The sequence below is a fragment of the Hyperoodon ampullatus genome (assembly GCF_949752795.1).
Source record: "Hyperoodon ampullatus genome assembly, chromosome: 2".
Taxonomy (NCBI): Eukaryota; Metazoa; Chordata; class Mammalia; order Artiodactyla; family Ziphiidae; genus Hyperoodon; species Hyperoodon ampullatus.
The window spans coordinates 77,285,650-77,300,488 of record NC_136915.1 but is presented as its reverse complement, the minus strand read 5'-3'; the positions used below and the strand labels follow the sequence as shown (position 1 = coordinate 77,300,488).

Sequence of the window (14,839 nt, the reverse complement as noted above, 5' to 3'; positions counted from 1 at the left end):
CTACCAAAGTAAATATTTACCTAGAAATTTCATTTCTATTTAGGTCTATACAGCCTCAGCTTCTGTTAATCCTGTCCCCCTCCTACCTCAGTCTCATGGATTTCCTACTGTCTTGCAACGTGCCTTGCATTGTCATCCCAGCATGATTTTTTTTTACTCATGAATTGATCTTCTTCTTTCATCCCCTTTTCCTCCAGTAAAAATCTTTCCAACATCTTGTTCAAGGCCAAGCTCAAAAGTCACCTCATCTCTCATGCCTTCTTTCCCTGACTCTATTCAACCCCGGGAGAATTAATGGCTCCCTCTGCTCACATAGTGCTTGACTCCTATGTATGTCTCCTGTTATGGAAGAATGTTATCTGATTATGCTATCTGATTACTAGTTTTATTTGTCTCTCCAGCCAATAGGACTGTGAGCACCTTGAGATCAGGTCTGGTTTAACTCTGGTCCCAGGCTCCTAGCACAGCACCTGCATAGTAGGAGCTTAAAAGAAGTTGTCAAATTGTCAGCCTCTACATTTATGCATTGTTATCAAAGGACTAGAATGTGTGTCATATTTTACCTGTTACATTGCTCATCTCTATGACTGCTTGATTGGCATGTGGTCCCAGAGCAATAAAATGAATGATGGCCTCACTTTGTCCGTGCAATTTCTTACATTTTTGTCCTCTCCAGCAGCCACCAGTATTATTTCAGATCCATCTATTTGGTGATATATTTCTCTAATTACCTACAAATATAATTCAGGATATTATCAGGTACCCCTAAATCAAATGAACTCATGGGGAACTGGAAAAAAATTTAGAGGAAATAAAAAAACTGCAGAATAGATGAGAAAAGCTCTGCTTCAAAATAATAGAGTCTATAATCAACCTCTTGGGGAATTACATGACTAATAATTTTCTGTCCACCTGCCACAGGGAATGTTTGCTCAAATGTAGTTATGTGGCAAGAGAGTTGTGAACAATCTTCCCATTTAAATGACAATGACAATTCAGCCTAGGGAACTCAGATCAACCAGACATCAAAAATAGAATTTGGGTAAGTGGCATTGAATACCTATCTGCTTTCTTTGACTAAACTATCCTCTGAAAAATTCTTTGGTACATAAAGTCAGTTGCATATATAGCTAAATGGATTAAATATCAACCACAATATAAAAAGTCAATGCATAACCTTTTAGAAAAAAATTGTAAATAATTCACAAATTTCAAATTAGAAAACCCTCAGTAGCTCCTAAATAAAAGATATGGAAACTTCTAAGCATCTTGAGGTTAGGTATTTGTTAAATAATTTTTGTTTTACCTCCCAAAGTAATTAGCACAGAGTTGTTGCACATAGACGGTGGTCAAAGACTACACTAATTATATTTATTGAGTTCTTTATGTGGTTTGAACCCCTTTCTTACATCAAACTCCTAAACTAAACAGTGTGAAAATCCAGATTTTTTAATATCATATATCTGACACAGAAAATATAGAGAACTTAGCCCAATATAGCAACTGTATTTTGACTTCTCTGATAATTTTAATTAGTAGTGACTTCTTGGCACACTATTTTGAGAAACTAAGTTCAAACCAAGAGGAAGAAAAATGCCATGATGGATTAGCTGGGGTTTTTATGGGCATAGAATGAAAGAGTAGAGGTATATATAAAATTGCAAAAGAGGGCTTGGAATGTAGAAATTCATTAGAGACCTGGTGTCAGGGAACGATGTAACCACCTTTATTATGTTGTTTGTGGGTTTTTTTTTTTTTTTGCATATTTTGAGACTAGGAATGCCTCTTGTATATATTGCAAAATATAGGAAATTATTTCTACATTTACAGCATTTATACAGCATTTTCATCACACTTCCCCTATACATTTGAGTGCAAAATGAAGATCTAAAGGTGGAGTTCTCTCTCCTTCACCTCTCCCTTTCTTGTATTAGTCTATTCGCTGAGCACTCACAACGTATCAGTTGCTGTGCTGGGGATTCAGTAGGAACTACATGGTTTCTGCATTCATGGAAAGAATTGAATTCAATTAAAAATATTTATTGAGTTTTGGGTCAGTGACTGGCAAGGTATAGAGATGAGCAAGAAAGTCACAACTAATATATATGCCAGAATATTCTATAGTTCAGGAGTAATAACAAACTATTACACCACTACCATTTACTGTACCTTTGCTGTGTATTAAATGTTTTATACATTGTCATTTAACCTAAGGTCAAACTCCCAACCTGTTTCCCTGCTATGACTCTTGCTCCCTATAATCTTCCAGAGTCATCATCTTCATAAACGAGCGCAACTAGAGTCATCTTCCTAAAGCATAAATTGATCACATCTCTCTGATGCTTCAATAGTTTTCTGTTGTACTTAAAATCCAAAACTCCTATCACATGTTTTGAAATTTTGAAAGAGGTAACCCTTGTCTAGCTTGCAAATGACATTTCATATTCCCTCATTTACCAAACTTCAGCATCACTGAATTCTCTCATTTATTAGAATAATTCACGTCTTTTCTACCCCTTCCCATGACACTTTTGCACTTGCCTTTCTTCTTTGACAACTGGCTGTTTTTCATCCTTCTAATCTTAGCTCAAATATGACCATCAGAGAGGCTTCTCTACCTAAAGTAGGTAATTCCACTCTTTTTCCCAGTACCTCTTTATCACATTATCTTGTTTGGTTCCTTCACAACACTTTCTCCACAAACTGTAATTGCATTTCTTTAAAAATTTTTCTTATTTATTCATTATCCATTCCCCACTGAAATAGCATGGTCCACCAGAACAGAGAATTTATTATATCCCAGTGTCTTGTACACTTGGCCTGACACATAACAGGCAGACAAAAACATATGCTGAATAAATAAAAACATGAACAGTCTATGTGCTAACTTTCATTATCCCCTTTACTGATGAAGTAATTGAGGACTAGGAAGGTAAAGAATTGTGCTTAAGATTGCAAAACCAGTAAGTGACAATTGGGGTTTGAACCCAGGACTTCATGTTAGAAATCTACACTAAAATGCCACACAATTCATAAAAGAGGGAGATCAAATAGAGTTGGGAGTAGCAGGAAAAGTTACATTAAGGAGCAAGGATTTTGAAGAATTGGTAGAATTTTAACATGCAAAGATAGAAAGAAGGAAGCACTTTAGGCAGAGGAATTACATGGGCAAAGGTACGGAGGCTTGGAGAACAATGTGTGCAGTAAATTGGTTGGAGCATAGAGCATTGGGAAGGGAGAACTGAGAAAAAAGGCTGGCAAGAGAGGTGAGGGCAAATTTATCGGAGGATGAGAAGCTTTTAAATAACGTCAGACTGAGGGATTCAGACTTAATTTTACAGGCTGTAAGGGAACAGGATTTCTAAGCAGGAAAATGACACAATTGATATTAATCGTGAGCTCAAGATGACCATTGGGATAAAAATAAGATGCATAATGATAGTTATTATGAATTATATATTTGCTATGTAATATAATATTGTTCTAAGTATGAACATGTATCATTTCACTTGTCTTACAATAACCCTATGAGATAGGCATTCTTCTTTTCCTATATTTTATAGATAAGGCATTGAGAGTTCAAAGAGACTGAAAATTTTGCCTAGATCACGTGACTAATAAGTAATAGATCCAGTACTGTGATCTCAAAACTCATGTTCTGACCAGTATTCTTTACCCTAAATGTAAGTAATAGTGCCTGCTACATCTGCTTTAACAGATTAACATCAGATTGCCCTAACAGAATGTCACAGAAACTAAAATGAGGATTGGCCCAAAATGGAATCATACCATAAACTTGTTTATTGCTCTAAAAATTGGTGACTGTTGCTGCATTAGCATATTCATTTATTTAAGAAACATTTATTGAGCACCGAATTTTGCATGATAACCAGACAAAATTGCAAAAGTGGGACTTTATAGACACTTATTCATCCATCAATTTATTCATATTAACTGATTCATTAAAAAAATTAATTGAGCTTCTTTCTATATGCTTAAGACTGTGCTTCTTAGAATTAATTATGTTATAATTAGGCAGTAATATGTACAGTAGAAATTAACATAGAAATATCCTTAAAAATTAAGAAAGCCAAACTTTTTTTTTTTGCTGAACAGTTGTTTTTGCTGAACAATTTTCACCTGAAATGCAGATTCAATTCCAGAGCAGATGGATGTTCTTCCTGAAGCTTCTGTAGGTGAGCTCTCCAAGAGCTTTCTTCTTTCATTGTTGCTTATTATTTGGATTAGCTTACTTTTGATGTGGGAAGTACTATCAAAGTCAACTATCCCCACCCAGGATCCATTTTCAATGGTCTGCGGCAGGAAATGTTTGGCTGCTTGATTCATTCGATTTAGGCAATTAGAACCCTGAATAAAAAAGGATAAGAAAAACAACCAAGTGGTTTTTGACTGGCAAATGATAGCAGATAACATACAATGCGTGTTCGTAAGAACTTTCGATGAACAGTAATTAGTGTTATTAAATAAAGCAGTTATAAATTTGTTGAGTCATTAAAACTGAAAAATATACTTATATGTATTATGAGACATATGATAGTATGGAAAAGAGCACACACTTTTAACTAGAGCTGATTCTGGGCTATAAACTGCACAAATAAGAGCTGAAGGGTAAGGTGGGGTTTGGGTTGAAATCAAAACTTAGAGACTGTAATTATTCTTTAAGGCCTCTGACTGTAATTATTCTTTAAGGCCTCTGTACCAGTTGTCTCAAAATGAAACCACTCCCCAGAGCTGGCAGAATCAATCCAGACTGTAGTGGATGGACTCTGATTAGTGAGTGAAATCTCCCCATCCACTGGGGACTAGACTTCCCAAAGGGTGAAACTTACCAGACGTGCAGCTGAATCCTGAGAGGTCAAATCCCTGCTTCTGCCCATTCCTCTTTACCTCTCCCCACCACTTTTCCACCAATGGATTGGTTGGAATTGGCTCTTTGGTAACCCATCAGGGCTCTCATCTCTCTTCCTAGGCCACTGAAGCCAATCCCCTTTACACACTTTTCTTCTAGCCTCATCACCGCTCTGATCTGTGGTATCTCCTCCCAACACTTGCCCAACTTTCCCCATGAAGCTTACCTTCATGTTTTTAGACTTATCAAGAACTAAGCACACAATTCTTTCACTGATCCTCAGCAATGAGAAGACGGGCGAAGGGGGTTGTGCCACCATAGGCACAGTGTCTTTAAAATCCTCAGAATTGCTGATCACCTCCCAAGTGCTTCTGAAATTGCACATTTTATTTTGTAGGCTTGGAGCTTCTCAGTTATGTTTTCTTTCATTACAGAATTCAATGATCTAAAAGTTTAATATGATGAAAAAAGTTTTATATACAATGCCTTTAAAGATGTAAGTACATAACTGACAAAAATTAAGATCTGTTCTGTAAATTTTTTGTTTGTTGAATGAAATATGATTCAATGAGGAGTCAATATCATAGCAATGTAGATTTTCAATAACAATGATAGTAATAATAATAGTAATAATAATAAATAACACTAGTTAAGTGCTTTACTATGTAGCAGCCAATGTTCAAAGAACTCTATACTAATACATCTAGTCCCTCAGGTCACTTGCACAGATATTTTATAAACATGATGACAGGTCCTTTGATTGTAAATATACAATCTAAAGTAATGATTGGTATACTTATAGAATCAATACCTTGCATAAACATTATGGATGTCTTTTCCGTTTGATATTTATCAAGGAAGAACTGACAATCTTTTTTCATACAGTTTTGTCTTAGAATCAATTTTGCATCTATTAGTTACACAGCTATTTTCTTTACACTTATAAACTCTATTTATACCAGTAATATCTGTAGAACACCTGAAAATATGACAGTTAGTCTTTGAAGCAACCTAACCATTAACAGTTTTTGAAAATCTTAAGTGTTTCTATCCACAATGATCCTTATATAAAGGTTTTTATTCTGATTTGTGTACTATACACATAATATTCTGACAGCAAAATTCAGGGGTTTCTACCAGAGCAGTTATCTATTTTTCAAGAAATTTTAAATGGGACCTGCAGATATGTACAATGACTGAGTTTTCTGCTTATATTAAAGCTGCTGCTCTCTTGCGTAGACTCAAATGGCTGGAGGTAGTCCTTTTTCAAACATTTCTCCTGGTGGCTTTGAGACAGTAAATGGACTGTAGTCATCTGGAGGAGAAAACTTGTAAACCCATTTACTCTCAATATCGCCTTAGCTTAAAGATAGATTTGTCCTTAGAGAGGTTACCCCTCTAGAGAATGGGTGTGTCACAACCACAAGTGTTGTGATTATTGAGGATTATTGCTATTCAAAAGAATTTGTGGCTGGAAACAAAGAGTGAGGTGTTGCCAAGGTCAGCAGATCGTAGAGTAAAAAATGGTGGGAGCATTGTAGACATATGCTTTATTGTATGAAATTGGCCACAGGTGGCAGTGGTTACAATACATATGCTGGGATGCAAATATATCCAATTTTTAAAATATGTTTCCAGTTCAAATTCAGGAAGTGATAACTAGATTTCATTCAATCATTTAGGAAGTTTCCTAAACATGTCTATGTTTCTCTTGCCCCCAGGCTCAGGGAACATATGGTGCTATCTATATTAAGAACCATGATGAATATTCTGTAGCAGAGACTAGGCATTTAGGGGGAAAATGATGTAAACAAATGTAATCAATGTAATATTCTTTCAAATATGTGTCCTGAAACTGATGCGATGGGGGCCTTCCTTGAAATCATGTATCTTTCAGCTTGTACATTTGTGACTAGTCCTCAGCCCCAGCAGGGCTTCTAACAAACATTGATGGTACCTAATTTTAAACCAATCCTCAAACTATTCTGCTATCTTCATCTCAGAACCCAGAGGATTGTCTATTAACTGTGATGTTAGATTGGTATTTCAAAGTGAACCTTAAATCCCAAGAAATTCCTGTTTGGTTCTTTGAAACTGGTTGATTTCCTTCTCAGCCAGCATTTGCCACTTCTTCTTACCCATTTTCTCCCATCTTTTTGTAATGTAAGTAATTTTGATCTCCTAGCATGTAACACAAACCTTTACACAGAGCACAAACTTCAGTGCAAATGAATTCTGGCAGCTGTGGTAGAGAGGTGAAAAATATGTCAACTTGGCTACCAAATGTTCTTGATGTTATGTATATTTTACATGGACAACCAGCTACTTTAAGATACATTTTTCTAACAAAACAGAAAAGCACTGTTTTGTGATATAGCATCTGTTACCTGCATTGGCACAAAACTGAATAAATGGCTTTCGAAAGAAATCAACTTAGGAAAACAAGAAGTTACAGCCTGAAATAATTTAAGACAATTTAAATAGTCATGCCTTGTTGCTTCAATTTTCTTTGACTTAACGCTGTAGAAAGGCTCATCATCATTGTACTCATCAAACACTCCCCAGAAGAGATGGGCCCACTCGTGGACAAACACTCTTCCTGTAGGAAAATATTTCAAATACATTATCATAATTCAAGTGACCAAATTTATCTCAAATATTTTTAAAGGCCTTTTTCTCCTATTACAATTATTTGGATTTTAAATGACTGCCATTGTTTATAATTTCTTTATATTACATGACATTACAGTATACTATAAAGTGTATTTTTTAGTCCACAGCATGTTAAATCAACAAAACATTTCTAGAGTATTTTCTATGGCCCAAATACATTGGGCTTTGGGTACCTGTAGCTGTATAGTAGGGGAGACTGACATAAACAACATAATTAGACTGCGAACCTCCTTCAGTTCAGGAAATGTAATATTTTTCTTTGTATCATTCATCCTTCCATACATCCACCCAATTTTTCAATTATTACCTTATTCATTCAACATTTATTGCCTCTTCTTAGCTGTGTATCCTTGGACAAGTTTCTTAACCTCTCTATGCCTCAATTTCATATCTGTAAAATGCATTCTCATTGAGGACGAAATTGTCTCCAAAGTGGCAAAAATTGGTACTTGGGGTTAATAAATCTTAGGAATTACAATGGTGTGTGTATCTCTTAAACTCAATACCTGGCAACATAAGTAGATATATAGTACATGCGAGGTATTAAAATGTCACGGGAGACATTCAGAAAAAGAAGTCTAAAAAGGCTCCTCCAGTGGGCAATAATGAAAAAAAGATTGAGAAACACTGCTATAAAACATAAAAAATTGAGGTGATGTTGAAATGAATTGACTCATTTAAAGTGCTTAGCATATAGGTAGCATTCATTATATAACAATTATTTCTATTATTAATTACATATATTTAGCACTGTACTATGTACCCGAAAATATAAAGATGAGTAATATATTGTCCTTGAGTTGGAGCTGCTTAGAGACAAAGGGATATAATTAAAACTTTTTTTCCAAAGAATTCAAGGTGAATGGAAGGATATAGATAAATCAACAGATTGAGTTGCAGGAAGAAGCAATAAGGGGAAATATAAGGGGGAATTTTTGCTTTAGCAATAATGAGTAAAAATTTTTGAGGAAATGAAGATGCAGAGAGATAGGAAATAGCTTCTGTTCTGTTACAAGATATGTTTATGTAAAACAGATTAGCTCATGTGAGATCTGAAAATAGGAGGAAAATATAAGTATTATGCAGATTTTATGTTTTGTCTTTTAGTCTTTGTTACTCAAAATGTAGTCCTTGTGGACCACATCAAGATCCCCTGGAAACTTGTTAGATGTGAAGTATCTGAGGCTCACTCCAGACCTAGAGAATCAAAATCTGTATATTAACAAGATCCCTCCATAGTTCCTATACACATTCAATTTTAGAGATACTGGTTTAAGTTCCCTAGGCAAAGGTTACCAGAATATTGGGAGTAGAATTATAACCTTTGGTATGGAAGAAAAAATCCTCATATCAACTACTGTAATAGGAATTTAATGGATTATAAGAAAATGTAAAGCTGCCTGCACTTGCAGCTCTCTTCTCATAGAGTTCTACTCTCAGACTTGTTTCATTCTCAGCTGATAATAGGTTGCCCTACTTCCCATGCCCATCTTAAAAGCAGTGCCTTTGGCTTAGAATTCTTTCCATTCCCATCTACATTTTCTAAGTTCCCACCAGCCATTTTCACTTTTTAAAAAGCATTTCAACTTTATATGAGTGTATGTTGATATCTGTTGTGGCAGCAAAACTTAGAGGTTGCCTGCATGGCCCAAATCATCTCTCTAGGTACTATTGTTATTGTTGTAGTTGGTATTATTATAAATTGAATAGGTTTTGAGGAATCTTTTTCTAATCTTATCTTTCCAGAAACCTGTTGTTTTAGGGTATAGTTTTGCAGAATGTGAGATTTTTTTCTTATGAACACATATCTCATTATGGGAAAAATACCTGACTGGGAGGAAGAGAGGAAACAAAAATGGGAAACAGCTGAAGTGGGGGGACTGAGAAAAGAACAAGAGCTCAGTCCTCAATGGGGACATTGCCTTTAATGACTAGAGAATGATTGGCTTTAAGGATTGGAGAAAATAATATCTTCTAACAAGTGGAGATGGGGGTAATGAAGGTAGACATGAGTTTGGAAGCAGAGAGGAAGTAGGGGCTCTGTTTTCCCAATAAAGGTCCCTCTGTTGTTTGTTGGGATTGAAAAGAGTAGCTAGAGACCTTGAGAAAAATGGTAGAAGCTTTAGAACAGCTTCTATGCAGAATAAGAAGGGAGCTGAGAGAGGTAAGTTCAAACATTATTGAGTAGCTTTGAGGGCTTCAGTGAGCTTTGAAAGCATATTTTTTTAAAGATACCATTAGTTTTATAATTTTGTTTCATAATCTTGGAAATATATTAATAGGAGCCAAAGAAACTGGCTAGAAATTCAGTTCAACTGGCAAGTTGAGTAAAACATAAGGATAAGAGTGCTAAGGGAGTTGAGCTATTTATACTTGTAGCTGACATGACTGACTTCATTGGACATGCCAGGTAGAAAAGAAAGTATATCTAGAAGGGCACAAAGGATTAGAGGTGCCAAGTACAACAAACATGGTCAAACCAAAGTATGGGGGAGAGATAAGATTGGGATGGGATAGGATGATGGAGCTTTCAAGATTGGGTCCAGGCAATGTTGAGGACCATGACTAGCTGATTGTTTGACAGAGATAAGAGAACGAATGTTCGCTGAAGGGGCAGTGGAAGAGGAAGAAGTGGTTCTGGGCTGTATGGATTCAGGAGGGCTTTCATTGAGTAGTGACATGTGGGTTGGGCCCTCCTTTGACAGTGATTTTCATTTTTACCTGAAAAATAATGTGCTTTAATTCATTTGAAACAATGATCTTAACTTCTTAGATTGAACTAGATGAAATTGCCATTTCTATAGGTAAAAATGATCATTTATAGACAAGTTCATCTGGTTCAAAGAATGGATTGAATAATAGTATCAGCAACTGACAGCCTAAGAGCGTTTTCTCTTGACCAGGAACTGTCATCTTGGCCCTTTTCACCTTACTACTCATCTGCCTTCCATGGAGGTGGCAGGTGATTGATTAATATCCAGCAGTGGAGAACTGAAAAATTAAAATCTAAAAAGTGTTCCTAAAGCAAAACATTTACTATGGCCATCCCATATTCAAATTTCTGTAGAGATCATACTGAGTACAATGACAAGGATGATCTAGTTTAATATTCCCAACATTTCTATAAGGTAGGAGCTCCTCTATTCACCATTTTTTAGGAAATAAGCACAGAGAGGCTGGGTCGCTTGTCCAAGGTCACCCATAGCTGTAGGGGAGTCAGGATTTGACCCTAGGGACTCTGGCTCCAAGGCTTGTGCACTGAACATGGATATAAAGCTGCATGTTGGAATCATGGCAAAATATTTGTTTTAACCAAAATTCCTACCTGATGGTCCAAATTCATTTTGATTTTTTCCAAGTACAAAGTCAGGGTGAAATGAATGTATTCTCCTTTTTCTTCACAGGCAGTGAACTGCTTGGTATATAGCTTATCTCTACCTGGGAGGGGAGGTGGTGTGACTAAAACATCAACCTGAGAACATTTAAAAAGATTTCTAAAACATCAGAATAGAAATGATAACATTTGTCCAAAAAAACCCTGAAATGAGTAATTTGGGTCAAAACTGAGAAGCAGTAGAGAAGATATATTTAAGAGAAGATTTTTGACTCTTACATGTTTGTAGCTTTCATGTTTTGGCCTCTTGTCTTGAGTTTTCTTCTTCCAGTTCTCTGGAATTAATATTGATACATTTTTGAAAAAAACCTTTTTTTCTGTGGCTTCATGCAGATAAGTAGAAGTTGTAGTCACCATGTCCTATTATTATAAGAAAAAAAGAGAAGTGAGGATGGCCAAGGGAGAGTAGACTAAATGAAGAGGCATTCATCACAAGCAATTCTCACTTTCAGTCATTAATAGAAAAAGCAACTGACTGGTGAGTAGGGTTTCTGATTCAGAATTTGAAATCTGTCACCTGTCAGTCCAAAATTGTGGCTTAATTCTGCACATTTAACAGCTTTCAGCCTTCTATAATCCTACATCAAAAGTCAAATACTTATGTTTGACATTACTAGGAATTGTTTAATATGATAAAGGACATGGACTTTGGAAGCATCTAGACTTGGTTTCAATACTAGCTTAATACTCTGGCTTAAACCTTGGCTGATTTATATGACTTCTTTGAATCTCAGTCTCCTTGTCTCCTTAATATACTATTACAACCTATCTTTAAGTTTGCCACAAACATGAAATGAGTTATAAAGCACACATAGGCAGTCATAAAACTCACTGATATCATTACTATTATAATTCCTAGTAGGGCACAGCCTTACCTGATGCAAGCTGAGGAAAACAGTTTATGGCGATGGCCCATGGAAGAGATTTTCACTATATTCCCACCTCCCAGCAGAGGCAGCTGGGTTGGGAGCACAGCGAGTGGAGTAGTGGAAAAATTCATAGGAGAGGCAGAGCTTTGTGATCATAGGCAGAGCTTCTTGCTCTGCCATCAAGCTGAAAATAATATCACCTTATATTGTTTAGTATCCCGAACCCAAAAATGTTATGATTAATGAGAGAAATTGTTCCTCCTTATTACCTAGTGGAGGAAACAGCTGGATGAAAGGTTCATTGGTAATCTATTCTGCATGATCAAATCCACTGAATAATTGAGGAATACTGGGTGCTGGATGACGATGTCAAACTCTTCATGTTGCTGGCAACACCACAGTCTACAGTATTGTTTATGTCAATGTAGATCCTCCTTCTCAATTCTTCCTGACCTAAGACACAATAGAACTATTCTTCAAGATTTCCAAGGGATCCTTTCCTTTTCTCTGGAAGTTGCTCTAATGTGCTCCTGATGTATTGAAGAGACCATTAAACTGATTGGGCTCAGGGCAGGGATCAGCCAGAAGCCAGAGTGCAGAGAACTGATAACCAGAGGACTGGCTGTTGGTAGAATAGGGACTTCAGAGATCTCCCAAAATAGGCTGGAGGTTACTTCTCAATTGATGATAATTATATTTTTCCAAGTGTTCAGGCCAAAACCTGTGAAGTTTTCTGTGATTCCTACTTTCCCTCTACCTCTCCTCTACCCTACACATCTAAACTATCAGCACATTTCTCCATGATACTCTCAGAATATGTCCAGAATCACACCACAGTAATGATCTCTACCACAATATCCCTGTTCCTAGTCACAATCAGTTCTCATCTGCAGCAGCTTTCTACCCAGTGTCCCTCTATACCTCTGTGCTGCAACAGAGCTTATACAGGATGAAGGGCAAGTGGAAGCCCCGTACAGAGTTTCCTCAACACTGCCATCAGAATGATCTCAGAATAAGCAGAAGAGAGCACACCTCACCTCTGCTCAGATCCTTCTATGGATTTCATCTCACTCAAAGTAAAAGCCCAAATCTTTCCAATGGTCTGGGCCCTGCTCTCTCTCCAACTTCAGCTCTCCCCAGCCTTCCTCCTACTCATTCACAGCTGTTTCCTTGGTCACATCAAGCATGCTGTCCCCTCCATGCTGCTGTACCTCGTGTCCCCTCCCCAGGTTTTCAGTGGGCTCTTCCCTCACTCATCTCAGGCCTCTGCCCAGATGTCACATCAACAGTGAGAACTTCCCTGACCACCCTGCATGAAACAGTAACCCACATTCTCTCCCTACCTCAGTCCCACCAACACTGCCTATCCCCCTTTGCTGATTTATTTTACTTCATGCAACTTACTACCATTGGCCTGCTCTACGTTGACATGTTTTTATTATCTATATCATCTGAAAAAGATATATACTGCAGGAGATCAGGAGCTTTAAAAAAATTGGCTCTGGGCTTCCCTGGTGGCACAGTGGTTGAGAGTCCGCCTGCCGATGCAGGGGACACGGGTTCGTGCCCCGGTCCGGGAAGATCCCACATGCCGCGGAGCGTCTGGGCCCGTGAGCCATGGCCGCTGAGCCTGAGCGTCCGGAGCCTGTGCTCCGCAACGGGAGAGGCCACAACAGTGAGAGGCCTGTGTACTGCAAAAGAAAAAAAAAAAAATTCGCTGCTCTCTCTCCTGGCATGCCATAAGCAAGCATTCAATAAATAATTGTTTAAGGAACAGACGAGTCCAATTGCTAATTTACAGATTGTAAAACGGAGGATCAGGGAAGCCCCATGCCTTGTCTTTGGTCTTATGGTGAGACAGGGTAGAACGCTGTATAGAACCTTCAATTCCCACTGCCCATTCCAGCATTGTCTTCCCTGTACCATGCTGCTTTTAAACTTCCTGGAGTACTGAGAAGTTTCCTTTGCAATTATTAACTACTAACTTTTTTCTTCTCTACAATTCAAACAAGAGAAATTCCATTTCTTCCTTACCTTTATCTGTTCAGTTAGTGTTTAATGTTCTGGCACAGCAGGGTCTATAGCAATGACAATGCCCTCATAGCCGTTGTTATTCAGCCGAACAAGGGGAGTATTCGACCCCTGAAGCAGTTATAGGACTAAGAGGAAGACAAAACTTCTGAATAACCCCATTGTTCCTCTTGAGTTGGTCCTGATCCCAACTTTGGTTTGTTCAAGAGGCTTTTCTTTCTCACCCTCTCCAGTTCTCTCTCCTTCTCTCTTTGTTCCTCTCTGTCTCTCTCTCTCTTTTTAGGAGTATATATGTATATATTTTATCAGTGTTGGCTGATTATGGGATATTAACTGTATAAAGGTCAGTGTTTGGAAAGTGGGAATGTACTTGGCTTCTGGGTACACAGTTGTTTTATTGTATATTATTGTAAAAGTGATCAAGAAGCATACTAGAAATCAGATCTTTTTATAAAATACTTTGCACATTTTCTTCTTGGGATACATTTTCTATACTTTATACTTGTTAATTTTTTAAGTGTAGACAAATGCTTATTACTTTCAATAGCAAGTTATCTGAAAATTAATAAAATTTGTAATAAAGTTGATAGAAACAGAAATGATAGTGGTGTTTCTCAGTTTTAGAAGTGGTTTTATTATTAAATTATTTAACAAGAGTATAAATATTGGAATATTATGTAAGATTTTTAAATGTAAATAATGCCAAATTGGGTGATTTGGCTTAGAGACCTAAGTGAAAAAAAATTTTTTTTAATTGAAGCATAGTTGATTTACAATATTGTGTTAGTTTCACATGTACAACATAGTGATTCAGTATTTTTGCAGATTCTATTCCATTATAGGTTATTACAGTATAATGGGTATAATTCCCTGTGCTATACAGTGTATCCTTGCTGCTTATCTATTTTATATATAGTAGTTTGTATCTGTTAATCCCATACCCCTAGTCTGTCCCTCCCCTCTTCTTTCTCCCCTGTGGTAACCACAAGTTTCTTTTCTATG

At 36.9% G+C, this 14,839-nt stretch overlaps 1 pseudogene across 1 annotated transcript in view; it reads right to left on the bottom strand.

Moving 5' to 3' along the window:
* Positions 1 to 13,999, bottom strand: part of LOC307064602 (calcium-activated chloride channel regulator 4-like) — a 149,585-nt pseudogene extending 135,586 nt beyond the window's left edge. The window contains exons 1-8 of the transcript in view: positions 13,841 to 13,999; positions 11,157 to 11,297; positions 10,869 to 11,015; positions 7,361 to 7,469; positions 5,671 to 5,849; positions 5,097 to 5,315; positions 4,141 to 4,368; positions 564 to 731 (exon numbers count right to left, since the gene is read on the bottom strand). The product of the transcript in view is annotated as a calcium-activated chloride channel regulator 4-like (transcript). The remainder of the gene's footprint in view (positions 1 to 563; positions 732 to 4,140; positions 4,369 to 5,096; positions 5,316 to 5,670; positions 5,850 to 7,360; positions 7,470 to 10,868; positions 11,016 to 11,156; positions 11,298 to 13,840) is intronic.
* Positions 14,000 to 14,839: the final 840 nt, after the last annotated feature.